This window comes from Schistocerca nitens, chromosome 4 (assembly GCF_023898315.1).
Source record: "Schistocerca nitens isolate TAMUIC-IGC-003100 chromosome 4, iqSchNite1.1, whole genome shotgun sequence".
NCBI lineage: Eukaryota > Metazoa > Arthropoda > Insecta > Orthoptera > Acrididae > Schistocerca > Schistocerca nitens.
The window spans coordinates 754,975,949-754,989,987 of record NC_064617.1 but is presented as its reverse complement, the minus strand read 5'-3'; the positions used below and the strand labels follow the sequence as shown (position 1 = coordinate 754,989,987).

At 40.3% G+C, this 14,039-nt stretch overlaps 1 long non-coding RNA gene across 1 annotated transcript; it reads right to left on the bottom strand.

The window, feature by feature from the left end:
• Positions 1–21: 21 nt before the first annotated feature.
• LOC126253042 (uncharacterized) lies at positions 22–13,089 on the bottom strand. Its single transcript, XR_007545886.1, has 3 exons — positions 12,893–13,089; positions 175–332; positions 22–53 (listed from the first exon to the last, which is right to left on the bottom strand). It is a non-coding gene; the product is annotated as an uncharacterized LOC126253042 (long non-coding RNA).
• Positions 13,090–14,039: the final 950 nt, after the last annotated feature.

Sequence of the window (14,039 nt, the reverse complement as noted above, 5' to 3'; positions counted from 1 at the left end):
TTAATTTTATCAATTTCCTCACTTGGAAATTATGGTAGGCTTTCTAAGTGTTCCTGGAAGATAATGAGTGAAGCACAATATTTATTCAATAAAAACCTTCCATGAAGCAAAGTGCAACATTTCACTATAAAAACTGCAGAACACAGAGCTGGCACTTCAGACAGACTACTATACCTTGTGTCCCATTGTAGGAAACAATACTCACTAATCATCACCCCACATACTTTTAGTTTTTAAAGGAGTGATGAGTCTAGACATATTGTCAGAGAACAGTAAACTCTTTGGCCTTTCCTTGAACATGTAGGGCATATCTAATAAGGAACTTAGCTTTCCTGTGAATTAATTAACTATGTTTATAGTGCTTTCCTGTTCTTGGAAACTAAACTTTCTTAAAAACTCATATTTTTGACAAGAGTTACTTTTTTTTGCATTATTTTGAAATGTTTTCGAGAAGATTAGGAGATAGACTGGAAGGGGAAGGGGAGAGAAATGGTAAGGGGGAGAGCAATGGTGAGGGGGAGAGATGGCCAGGGATGGGAAGGGCAGGGAGGAGGGGAGAAATACGGAAGCGTCCGATCCCGCCCGTCTGCTTTGACCCATGACGTCACAAATATGGCGGAAACAAAAACAAACACACACTCTTTCCACAAGAAGCCTAATGACACTAACGGGACAAGCGCTGGAAATGGGGTGTTTTGGGTGGGGGAGGGGGGGCAAACTAAATATAAACAAATTTAGACGCCTTGCGTAGCTACAACGTGTAAGTGAAGACAGCCATGCATGCATACCCACCCACCTCCCCAGGGGTCGTAACCCCTGCAGAGAAGATAAAGATGCTTCAGTAGCTGATTAGTGTTTTTGTCTTTAAAAAAAAAAATCTCATGGGATAGAACTAACAGATCAGAAAGATAAATATAATAAACTAAAACAGAAATGGGAGGAAACAGATAATTAAAATAAGCAATAAGTGTTTTTAAATTTAAAAAAAAGAAAATCTCACGAGATAGAACGAACAGATCAGAAAATTAAATAAAATAAGATAAAACAGAACTGGAGACAGCCACACTCAAACCAAACTCCGCGCCGTCATGACGTCACACGACAACACCCTTACGCGTGGGATCAGACACTTCTGTTGACCCAGAAATACGGCCAGGGGCAGGGGTAGGGGTGGGGGTGGGGAGAAGGGATGGCAAATGGCGGCACAGGGATTGCGAGAGGCCGGGACAGTGATGGCGAGGGCCAGGACAGTGATGGCGAGGGCCAGGACAGTGATGGCGAGGGGCTTGGGGTAGAGATGGTGAGGGGCAGAATAAGAGATAACGGCGGGTAGGGGGAAGAGATGATGAGGTGGAATCTAGTGAAAGAGCCAACAGAAAATGCAACTCTTTTCCAAAACTTAGAAACCATTATGAATTAATTAAATGTGTGAAGAATAGTTTGGATTCACACATGTAAAGCAAAAAAAGCTGCTGTAGCAAAATTTGTAAAGGTAGTTTAAGAAGTCCAGAATTGGGTGAACATGTAATTGGCGTAGGACTTCATTAAAGCATTTGACACAGCAGAACATGAAATACATTGTGAAGTTTCTGGAATAAAGGTAAACGGTTTGAGTCTTATTGAGCAAACAGAAATATCACAGCTGAAACTTCAAGTGGCTCAAAATACATAAAGATGTTTCACACGCAAAGTATGTTAACAAACGAGCACCTTGAGGGCATCTGTTACTGATTTACATTAATGGCTTTCTACACTGGGTCAATGTATACGAAACATTATTACTAGGAAATGTCAGTTACGTAACTGCAGATAATGCACCATAAACGTTCAGTAAGTGGTAAAATAGCTCTTACTATAAATAAAACAATATGAAGTGTTCAAATAAGAAATGTTAAGCTGAAAGTGAGCAATGAAACCATAATGTGTGTTGACTGGAGTGATCAGCAACAAAAATCAAGTGAACAACTAAAATATTGAGAAAAGAATTGATACACATAGTTACACTATCTGAATATTAATTATTATGTGTAACAAAAGATGTGTTTCAAAAGCCATGGAATATATTTTGTTGACGAGTTCCAACAGGTTGCAACACATTTGGTGGTTTGAGTTGGGGAGGAGGGGGGGGAGGGGGTGAGGGAGATGATTGATTCCTCAGGTTTTCAGAGCACTACCAAGTCAAACTGCTCCTAGTATCAGTAGCTGCCGGACTGCTGATTTAGTGTAACACTATTTCGAGACCACGTAATGGCGGATATTTTCAAACAAAGGTGGTAAATCACCTTCTGCATGAAACTCAACAAGCAAGTTATGAGGTGGACAGGGAATTTAAAGGGAGAGGGCGGGGGACAGGAAGGTGCATTTTATGATCCCCACTCTGGACAACTATCAACAAGCCCAACTGATGAAAATGTGACTCATGTGCATGGGTTGTCAAATGCTGAATGTTGAAGGACTCTGAACAGTCCGAAAACCACTGTGCCATTGTTATGGAACAACGGAACATGGAAAAGGTGTGTGTTGAGGTGTTTCCCAAGCAGTTGACAGATGAGCAAAAGGTGAATCGAGCGTTGATCATGAGTTAACTGCAGGAATGTGTGGAAACTGAGTGGATTATTTGAACAATGTTATTACCGGTGACGAAACATGGAGATTTGAATATGACCTCGAGACAAAGCACCAGAGTGCTCAACGGCATAATCCGGTGCCCCCTACACAGCAAAAGGTGAGGATGAGAAAATCAAAATTGAAGACGATGTTGACTGTCTTTTTTGCCACCAAGGATGTGGATCACAAAGAGTTCAAACTTCAAGGACAGCACATTAACACTGCCTATTATGTGGGTGTTCTGATGAACAGGTTCATCTGTGTGTGAAGAGCCATTGCTGCTGCATGGCATCTCTCTCTCTCTCTCTCTCTCTCTCTCTCCGTGAGTTCCTGGCAAAGCATCATGTAGCAACTCAGCCCAGCCACCCTAATGTCCCGACCTCACTCCAGTCGAGTTCTTTTTGTTCCCCATGGTCAAGAGCTCAAGTTATGCTGTTTTAAGAGCAATGAGGCTGTCGAAGCAGCTTCAAATGAGATTCCCAGTGAGGTTTTCGAAGAGGCATACTGGGCATGAGACAATCAGTGGAAGAAATGTGTCAATGCTCATGGGGAGCACCTTGAAGGAAACTGACTCTTTCTACAGAAAACTGTTAAAAATATTTTTTCAAAAATTATATTTCATTTCTTTTGGGACACATGTTATAGCTCTTGCTTCACAAGAATGTAGATTCCTTAACAAATATCCATTCCATCATGGGCAAATGTTTTATTTTCTGTGATAAAAGTGCTCAAAATATGGAATAGACCTTGTGAACAATGTGAGCCATCATTATGTTGTTTGAACTAAGAAAACATACGCTATGTAAATGACAACTACTATGTTTCCAGAAATCTGAAAGCATGAGCCATCAGCAAGTTCTTTGAAATGCAACATTCTAGTTATGTCACTCACATCTGCAATATGTTTGTTTGTAGCCTATGCTTCAGTAGTTGTTGTTTGTCCACTTTCAATGTCACCCACACTTCTGACTACATCCCAGAGCACTATGTCACCATATCTAGGATTTCGTACTCACACTGTTAGCTTCACCATGTCACAACTTCCAACCTCACCTAAACTTTCAGCTACACTACAGATCAGTCTATCATCACAACCAGATTACAAAAAACTAATACAGACAAAAAAGAAATGTCACAGTGTTTTGTTGTGTATTGTGTCTTGTGGGGCCCTACCACCACGGCACAGCATGTCCCCAGGTTGCATATAGGGGATACGGCCTTCAGATATGAAGGGTAGCTGTGAATACAAAAAATAAGCAGCTGGTGGGGAGCAGGCAATGGCGTGATGAACCATCCCTGTCTCTTCTTCTCTTACTATCAAATCTATTCATCAAGAATCAGCAACATTAATGGGCATGGGTCCCTTTGAAGTAAAATATTCTGGAGGTAAACTAGGTTCCCATTCGGATCTCTGGGCGGAACCTACTTCAAAGAGATTCCGGCTGAAAGGAACTTTCAGGTTGAGAACATGGAACGTTAAGAGTTTGAACAGGCCAGCAACGTTCCAGACATTATTAGACGAATTAGATAGATACGATATAGACATTACAGCTATTCAAGAAACTCAGTGGCAGGGGAGGGTAGCATGAAGAGGGGTAACTATACATTTTTCTATAGAGGTGCGGAAGCTCACAGTTTCGGAATAGTTTTTGCAGTACAGAGAAAAGTGCTTCATGCAATCAGAGATGTAAGGTTCATTAGTGACCGACTATCAGTTATAGCGTTGTCCGGCAAGTGGAATAGACTAGTAGTAATTAATGTACACATACCAATTGAGGACACTGAAGAGGTTGTTAAAGACAGCTTTTATGACGAACTAGATCAACTGTGGGATGAGTTCTCCTCGTACGATTAATCATAGGTGATTTTAATGCGAAGATAGGGAAGGAGGAAGCATTCCGGCCTACAATAGGGAAAGAAAGTTTGCATAACATTTCGAATGATAATGGCACAAGGGTGGTTAATTTTTCTGTTTCAAAAGACATGATTGTTGAGAGCACATATTTCAAAAGGAAGGACATTCATAAAGCAACTTGGGTCTCTCTGGATGGACACACCTGAAACCAAATTGATCATGTTCTTGTAGATCGGAGATGGCACACTAGTATAGAAAAGTTAGGACTTTCAGGAGAGCAGACTGCGATTCTAATCATTTTCTTGTAGTTGCCAAAGTTTACCAACGGCTATCTACAGAAACATCAAGGCGGCACAATGCAGAACTTGTTAGGTTCGACACTGACAAGCTAAATGATGGAAACTTTAGAAGAAGGTACATGATAGAAATTTCAAATAGGTTTGATGCTCTCAGGACACATGAAGATCAAGATAAGGATGTAAATAAACAGTGACTCACGGTGAGGAATAATATCCAAGAGGCAACACAGTTCACAATAGGTACAATTAAGAACAGGAGGAAACTATGATTTGATGAGGAATGCAAGAAATTGGTAGAGGAAAGGAGAAAAGCGCGATTAGATTGGGATGGAATGGGAGACAGAAAACGAGAGGAGTTCTTGAACATGAAAAGGGAAAGTTAGTCGTAGGCTACGGGCAAAGAAAAGGGATTATTTGAACAATCAAATCAAGATGGAAACAAACAGTAAAACAAAAAACATTAGGGAACTTTACCTAGACATAAATGAGTATAGGAAGGGGTTCAAGGCTAGGACAAATGCACTTCGAGCGGATGCCGGGGGAATACTCACAGACCCCAGTGTATATTAAGTAAATGGAGGGCGTATTTTGAGCATCTATTAAATGTACACCAGGAAGCAGGAAATGAGAAGACGTACAAAATACATACAGCAGAACCCCAGATACCTGAGCCAACGTTAAAGGAAGTAATAGATGCAATCAACAAATTGAAAAACCATAAAGCACCAGGATCAGATTGCATAACTGCAGAATTAGTTAAAAATGGGGGACAGAAATTGGTGGAAGTAGTTTACAAAGTGATAACTAAAGTATGGGACTCAGAGATGATACCTGAAGAGTGGCAGGAGCGATTCTGATCCCAATTTTTAAGAAGGGCGACAAAATGGATTGTAGTAATTATAGAGGGGTATCACTATTACCAGTATGTTCCAAAATTTTTGCGAATATTCTACTAAGCAGGCTTCCACCACATGCAGATGAAATTGTGGGGCATTACCAAGCTGGCTTTCGGAGGAACAGATCAACTATAGACCAAATATTCACCCTGCGTCAAATTTTTCATAGATTTTACAAAAGCATATGATTCAGTATTGCAATCAAAATTGTACAGAATTCTTTTGGAACTTGGAATACCAAAGAAGAATGTTAGACTTACAGAAGCGTGTTTGAAAAACACAAAAGGTAGAGTACGCGTGGGGAAATTGGAGTCAGAAGAATTTGTAATAAAGAATGGACTTAAGCAGGGAGATGCCCTGACTCCGCTACTTTTTAATTTAGTCCTAGAATATATTGTACGAATGGCAGCAGATAATTCAGAGGGTGCGGAGTTACATGGAAATATTAAGATATTAGGGTATTCAGATGACATCATTAGCGATAGGAAAGAAACTGTAACAGCAAATGCGAATGCGTTAGTCAAGGCTAGTGAAGATGTAGGTCTAAGGATAAGTGAAGACAAAACTAAATACCTGGTTACTACTAGAATGCCAACAGCAGATCAGGAAATGTTAAGAGTTGGGGACATGCAGTTTGAAAAAGTGAACACATTTAAGTACCTAGGCGTGGACATCACTTTGAGAAATGAGATTGAATCCAAACTGAAGAAGAGATTATGGGAGGGAAATGTGTGCTACTTCTCACTGAATAGATTACTTTCACCACGGATATTGTCCAGGAATTTAAAGATTAGAATATACAAAACTATTATTCTACCAGTTATGCTGTATGGGTGTGAGACTTGGTCTCTCACTGTGCAAAATGAAAAGCCATTTCAAGTATTTAAAAACAAAATTTTGAGGAAACGTTTCGGAGCAAAAAGGGATGACATTAGTGGAGAGTGGCAAAAACTGCATAACAAAGAGGTTCACGAACTCTATTCAAGCCCTGACATAATCAGTATTATTAACTCACATAGGCTGCGATGGGCGAGTCATGTAGCTCGAATGGATGAGGGCAGGGCAGTGCGCAGAGTACTGGTAGGGCAGTCAGAGGGAAAATGTCCTGTGAGGAGACCAAGGCATAGATGGGAAGACAATGTGAAGGCTGATTTGAGGAGCCTAGGTATTGAAGGTGAATGGAAGGAAATAGCCCAAGACAGGGACAAATGGCGAAAATACGTTGCTGCGGTAATGGACTCTCGAGTCCGGTATGACCAGTGAGTGAGTTCTGTTGTTTTCTTCTTTTTTCCAACAATGCACTTCAAACATCACATGCCACCTCATCATTACACTACATTACAGGATAAAGCTGACGTCTCATACCTTTAGGTTCAGTTGACTCTTTTAAACAATATTATTTATAAGAAAATAAATTTAACAGTACGTAACAAGCAGTTTGAGCAAACTAACTATGGTAACTGCCTGCAGGGTCGACCAAAGCATTCGATCCCAACCGTCGCCTTTGACCCATGACGTAAGGCTGTTGTGGTGTGTGACGTCACGACGGCGTGGAATTTAGTTTGTGAGAGTGGCATGTTTGTAGGTGTCGTTTTGATGTGATCAGTGGTGCTCTCTGGTGGTGTGTTAGGTGATATTTTTGGTTTAGTTTGCGTGTGTGGCATGTTTAGAGGTGGCGTATTGTTGCGGTGGGTGGTTCTCTCTGGTGGTGTGTTTATGGGTAGCGTGTTCCGTGGCGTATGGGGTTCATTTGCGTGATAGCATTGCACGTGTGTGGTATCGGGACTGTGCTTTCAGTGGAATATTTTTTAGTGAGTTAACGATTTTAGTTTTGTTATTTCGATGTTATTGTAGTTTTTTTCTGTTCGTCGTGTGTGAATTTTGGTAAATTGCTTTTATTATGTCTATGGATATGACTCAAAAGGTCAACAGTTTTGGTTGTTCGCAATGATGGGGGACAGTGCGTTGTCTCTAATAAAATTTCTTCAACTGTTCGGATTTTTGGATGAAGTCGTGAAGTGTTCAGTATGTCATGAAGAAACGAGGCTTACTAAAGTTCCGGCGTCTCAGACCAGGGATGGCTGTATGTGGGGATGTCTTAAGGATAACAGGTCTAGGGAAGTGATAGATTCCAATGTGTGGTTGTGGCTGTGGGTGTTCCGGTATCAGGAGTTGCTGTTGAGCTATATAGGTCAAGGGAAGTGTTCGATTCCAATTTGTGGGATCGGGAGCTGCTGTTGAGCTACATAGGTCAAGGGACGTGTCTGGTTCCAGAGGATATTGTGTTTGGTGGAATTTGGGGGAGTTTTGTGTTGTCAGTTTTTTCGTCGTTTTGTGTTGTTTGGTATGGTGGTGTGTGTCTAAATTTGTTGATATTCACTTTGTCCCCACCCAAAAACCCCAATTTCCCACGCTTATCCCGTTAGTTTCATTAGGTTTCTTGTGGAACGTGTGAGTGTGTGTGTGTGTGTGTGTTGGTTTTGCAATGTATTTTCGTGTTTGTGGTCATGTTTACGTAATGACGTCATGTTGTTGTGGTCTTCAGTCCTGAGACTGGTTTGATGCAGCTCTCCATGCTACTCTATCCTGTGCAAGCTTCTTCATCTCCCAGTACCTACTACAACCTACATCCTTCTGAATCTGCTTAGTGTATGCATCTCTTGGTCTCCCCCTACGATTTTTACCCTCCACGCTGCCCTCCAATACTAAATTGGTGATCCCTTGATGCCTCAGAACATGTCCTACCAACCGATCCCTTCTTCTGGTCAAGTTGTGCCACAAACTCCTCTTCTCCCCAATCCTATTCAGTACCTCCTCATTAGTTATGTGATCTACCCATCTAATCTTCAGCATTCTTCTGTAGCACCACATTTCGAAAGCTTCTATTCTCTTCTTGTCCAAACTATTTATCGTCCATGTTTCACTTCCATACATGGCTACACTCCATACAAATACTTTCAGAAATGACTTCCTGACACTTAAATCTATATTCGATGTTAACAAATTTCTCTTCTTCAGAAACGATTTCCTTGCCATTGCCAGTCTACATTTTATATCCTCTCTACTTCGACCATCATCAGTTATTTTGCTCCCCAAATAGCAAAACTCCTTTACTACTTTAAGTGTCTCATTTCCTAATCTAATTCCCTCAGCATCACCTGATTTAATTAAACTACATTCCATTATCCTTGTTTTGCTATTGTTGATGTTCATCTTATACTCTCCTCTCAAGACACTGTCCATTCCGTTCAACTGCTCTTCTAAGTCCTTTGCTGTCTCTGACAGAATTACAATGTCATCGGCGAACCTCAAAGTTTTTATTTCTTCTCCATGGATTTTAATACCTACTCCGAATTTATCTTTTGTGTCCTTTACTGCTTGCTCAATATACAGATTGAATAACATCGGGGAGAGGCTACAACCCTGTCTTACTCCCTTCCCAACAACTGCTTCCCTTTCATGTCCCTCGACTCTTATAACTGCCATCTGGTTTCTGTACAAATTGTAAATAGCCTTTCGCTCCCTGTATTTTACCCCTGCCACCTTTAGAATTTGAAAGAGAGTATTCCAGTCAACATTGTCAAAAGCTTTCTCTAAGTCTACAAATGCTAGAAACATAGGTTTGCCTTTCCTTAATCTTTCTTCTAAGATAAGTCGTAAGGTCAGTATTGCCTCACGTGTTCCAGTATTTCTACGGAATCCAAACCGATCTTCCCCGAGGTCGGCTTCTACTAGTTTTTCAATTCGTCTGTAAAGAACTCGTGTTAGTATTTTGTAGCTGTGGCTTATTAAACTGATTGTTCGGTAATTCTCACATCTGTCAACACCTGCTTTCTTTGGGATTGGAATTATTAAATTCTTCTTGAAGTCTGAGGGTATTTCGCCTGTTTCATACATCTTGCTCACCAGATGGTAGAGTTTTGTCAGGACTGGCTCTCCCAAGGCCGTCAGTAGTTCTAATGGAATGTTGTCTACTCCGGGGGCCTTGTTTCGACTCAGGTCTTTCAGTGCTCTGTCAAACTCTTCATGCAGTATCGTATCTCCCATTTCATCTTCACCTACATCCTCTTCCATTTCCATAATATTGTCCTCAAGTACATCGCCCTTGTATAGACCCTCTATATACTCCGTCCACCTTTCTGCTTTCCCTTCTTTGCTTAGAACTTGGTTTCCATCTGAGCTCTTGATGTTCATACAAGTGGTTCTCTTATCTCCAAATGTCTCTTTAATTTTCCTGTAGGCAGTATCTATCTTACCCCTAGTGAGATAAACCTCTACATCCTTACATTTGTCCTCTAGCCATGCCTGCTTAGCCATTTTGCACTTCCTGTCGATCTCATTTTTGAGACGTTTGTATTCCTTTTTGCCTGCTTCATTTACTGCATTTTTATATTTTCTCCTTTCATCAATTAAATTCAATATTTCTTTTGTTACCCAAGGATTTCCAATAGCCCTAGTCTTTTTACCTACTTGATCCTCTGCTGCCTTCACTACTTCATCCCTCAGAGCTCCCCATTCTTCTTCTACTGTATTCCTTTCCCCCATTCCTGTCAATTGTTCCCTTATGCTCTCCCTGAAACTCTGTACAACCTCTGGTTCTTTCAGTTTGTCCAGGTCCCATCTCTTTAAATTCCCACCTTTTTGCAGTTTCTTCAGTTTTAATCTACAGGTCATAACCAATAGATTGTGGTCAGAGTCCACATCTGCCCCTGGAAATGTCTTACAATTTAAAACCTGGTTCCTAAATCTCTGTCTTACCATTATATAATCTATCTGATACCTTTTAGTATCTCCAGGGTTCTTCCATGTATACAACCTTCTATCATGATTCTTAGGCACCATATTGGAGTCGTAGTGTATGGTCGTTTCCGCCATATTTGTGACATTATGGGTCAAAGCAGATGGGTAGAATCGGACACTTCTATATTTCCCTGCCTGCATCTAGGTACAGCAAATAGTTAGAATAAATTAAACTATGTGTCACCTTTAAGTGAAATGGATCATAGTTGGCAAAATGATGTCTAAGTTTGAGAAAATTTAAATACATTAAATAAGACATTGATCAAATAAAGAGTAGATAAAAATTCTTAACATAAACTAGAGGAGGACAACAATAGAAACAAGAAAATACTACACAGATTGGTAAAATGCAAAATATCTGATAGTGAAGGCATAAAAGTGATAGAAAGACAAAATGGGGGTATAATCAGATATGCAAAAGGAATCAGAGAAGAGAAAAAAATAAACTTCAATGATTTACTGCATGGCAAGGCAAGAATACAGGAGGAACAGGAAACAAAGGTTGTACGAGAACCTGAAGTGGAACAACAACTTATTACCTGGCAGAGACTGAGTGTGCCTTCAAGCAGATGAAAGGAGGCCAGTCAGCTGGCCCAGATGAGATAGCAGACATGATAAAGGCGGCAGGCATACAGTGGCTACACCAAACACTAGGAGTCGCTTGGAAAGAAAACAGAGTACTAAATGATGAAGAAGGGGATTTTAATTGCACTGTTGCAATTGTAGAGGAATCACCCTTTTATCAAACTGATTTAAGATATCGGAAATATCACAAAAGATTAAGATTGTTGTCAGACAAGCAGTCTGAAGAGAAGAACATGGATTCAAAAGCAGCAGAGGAACAAGATAGAAAAGGGAAAGGTGTTGACAAAAGCAGGAAAATATATAGGGCAGTGTGCAAGTGTTGGTTCATTGATTTGGGGGGGGGGGGGGGGGGGCAGGAGACCAAACAGTGAGGTCAACAGTCCCATCAGGTTAGGAACAAATGGGGAAGGAATTCAGCCATGCCCTTTCAAAGAAACCATCCTGGCATTTGCAGGATGTGACTTAGGGAAATCACGGAAAACCTAAATCAGGATGGACAGACACGGGTTGGAACCACCTAACTCCCAACTATGAGTCCAGCGTACTAACCACCACACCACCTCACTCGGTATGCAGGTGCCACATCTGTGACTAAAAAAAAACTAATAGTTCCAAATGATATTGAAGGCTGCAAAAGTTGTACAAATGGGTAATGGCCGATCAGACTGGTTCAGGACACAAAAAGATATGCAACAGGGTATTATACTTTCCCCAGTTCCTCCTATTGCACTTGTGGATGTGACTGTGAAGGAAATAGTTAAGATAAGATGAACTGAACTCCAAGTTTAAAGAGTACCAGCAAATAGTAACGATGATTATGAACAGGACATCCACCCAGGGCAACCTAATGCGAAACAGAAAGGAAGTGGAATGTGTGGAAGCATAAATTACCTGGGAAATACAATGTCAAGGAATGGAAATGCCAATCTAGAAGTACAGAACCGAGCAAGAAAGATATCTAATTTTTTTCATTAATGTGGAACCTGGTTTGGGACATGGAAATCCCTGTAAGAGCCAACCAGACCATGTTTTAAATGTAACTCCTGCCAAATCAGCTTGGAGTGCTGTGTAATTAACAAGACTGAGAACTTTACAAGAATGCGAAACAAAGCTTCCGTGATCAGCCTTGCAGAAGACTAGAAGATATACAATTAGGAATGAAGACATCTGCTGAGAGATGCATGTGAATCTGTCAATGTCAGAGATCGAGGACTGCACAATACAAATTGTTTGGATATGTAAGGAGGATGAAGGATAACCACATGCCAAAAAAATACTTGGACAGATATGTGCTGAGGCAAAGATAATTGAATGACCCAGAAAAAAAGACGGCTGGATCAGATTAATGATGATCTGAAGCCTAGAGTAAAAACTGGCAAAGAATGTAAAGGCAAAATATATCGAGACTGGGCAAACTTTGGGTAAACTGTTAGTGAACATACTACCCGGCACGCTGGGACAAAGTGAAGACGATGCTCATGATCGCTTATTGGACTACATATTAAAAACCTTTTGCCAAATCGGGTATAGAAGACGTATCACAAAAACTGTGTTCATAACTTGCAATTTACACAGTGTAGCATTGACACTGATTTGTATCACGGACAGTGTTGTGTTATCATTTTTTTATACTTCTGACCAATATTTATTTATCACGTATGGGGGTACAGACTACGTATAAGAAGAACGTACAGTGTTGACATCAGTAATGTATGTCTACTGACAAACAAGTCATAAATAGAACCTATGAATTGAAAGCGTTAACGATTTAACAGTTTAACCATGGCAATTTTTTTAAGTTTCAAATTTATTTAATTCACTGACAGATAAAACTGATAAAAGTTACGCACTTTTCTAAACTTAATGTTTAATCTTATCCACATTAATCTTGTATATACATATACGAATTAATTGCTGCACCACTTCACCCCTACAATAAACACATATCGATATCTACAGCCGAATATTTCAATTCACAACTACACCCACTCCACCTACACAAAACATCTACAAACCGGCAACAAGTTTCAAATCATTGTGCAGTCTGCTACCTCCAAAGAATACATACATCCTTGCGAAAGACATCCATATTCATTCAAAACTTGCCCTTTAATAAATGGCGCAAAGTAACTTGCATGTTAAATTATTCGTAATGAAACGTCCAGCTACGCTTCGAACTGTCACCCAAGCTGTCACAAAACACTGACAACTAATATTCCTGCGGTGAAAGCGGTATTAATGTGAAGAAATCTTAATTCAGCTATTGATTACGAGCTGACGCTGTGGCGTGTATTCAAGGAACACGAATCGCTAAAACGTGTACGGTACAACTGACGTTCCGCTGAAATTGGTCGATTTGGTTGTAGTTATAAGAAACTCGGGACCGTAGATGCATGGATCTCTTAAGGTGCCTGCACATCGGAGCCAACGGAGTAAATGGATAACAGTGAAAAGAGCATACTTTGCTGTAAATGGGCGACGAGCGTACAGACCAGTGATCTATATATTACACGGATGTTGATCTTCAGGTATCTGACCCCGCCAGCCACAGATGCTCATATCTGTTTTCTTGCCAAACTGTAGCATGCTTGCTAGGAAATGCCACAATAACACGAAAAGAAAATACTTTTCAATTCCGCTCCCACATCAGTATATTACATCACATGTTGATATAAAGTTCAGAACAAGAAATCAATCTGCAATTCTTTTTCAGGTACAGACCGATGGAAAATAGGAAAGGTTAGCGACAGCCTATTTTCTTTTCTTTTCTTTTTAGCACATTTCATTCTCTCCCCTTTGGTGGGAGGGTGAGCTATTCTACTACTTGCACTGCACTTTTTAGCCAGAGATGGTTGTTTACAATTTTATTTACTTGTTTATTACGATTTTAATGAGCTTGCATGAAAGGTGCTAATTACATTTTGAACACATTTGGGCTCATCATACATAATCTGGACATTTGATGATTACACTACAGAATTTTTCACCCATATTATG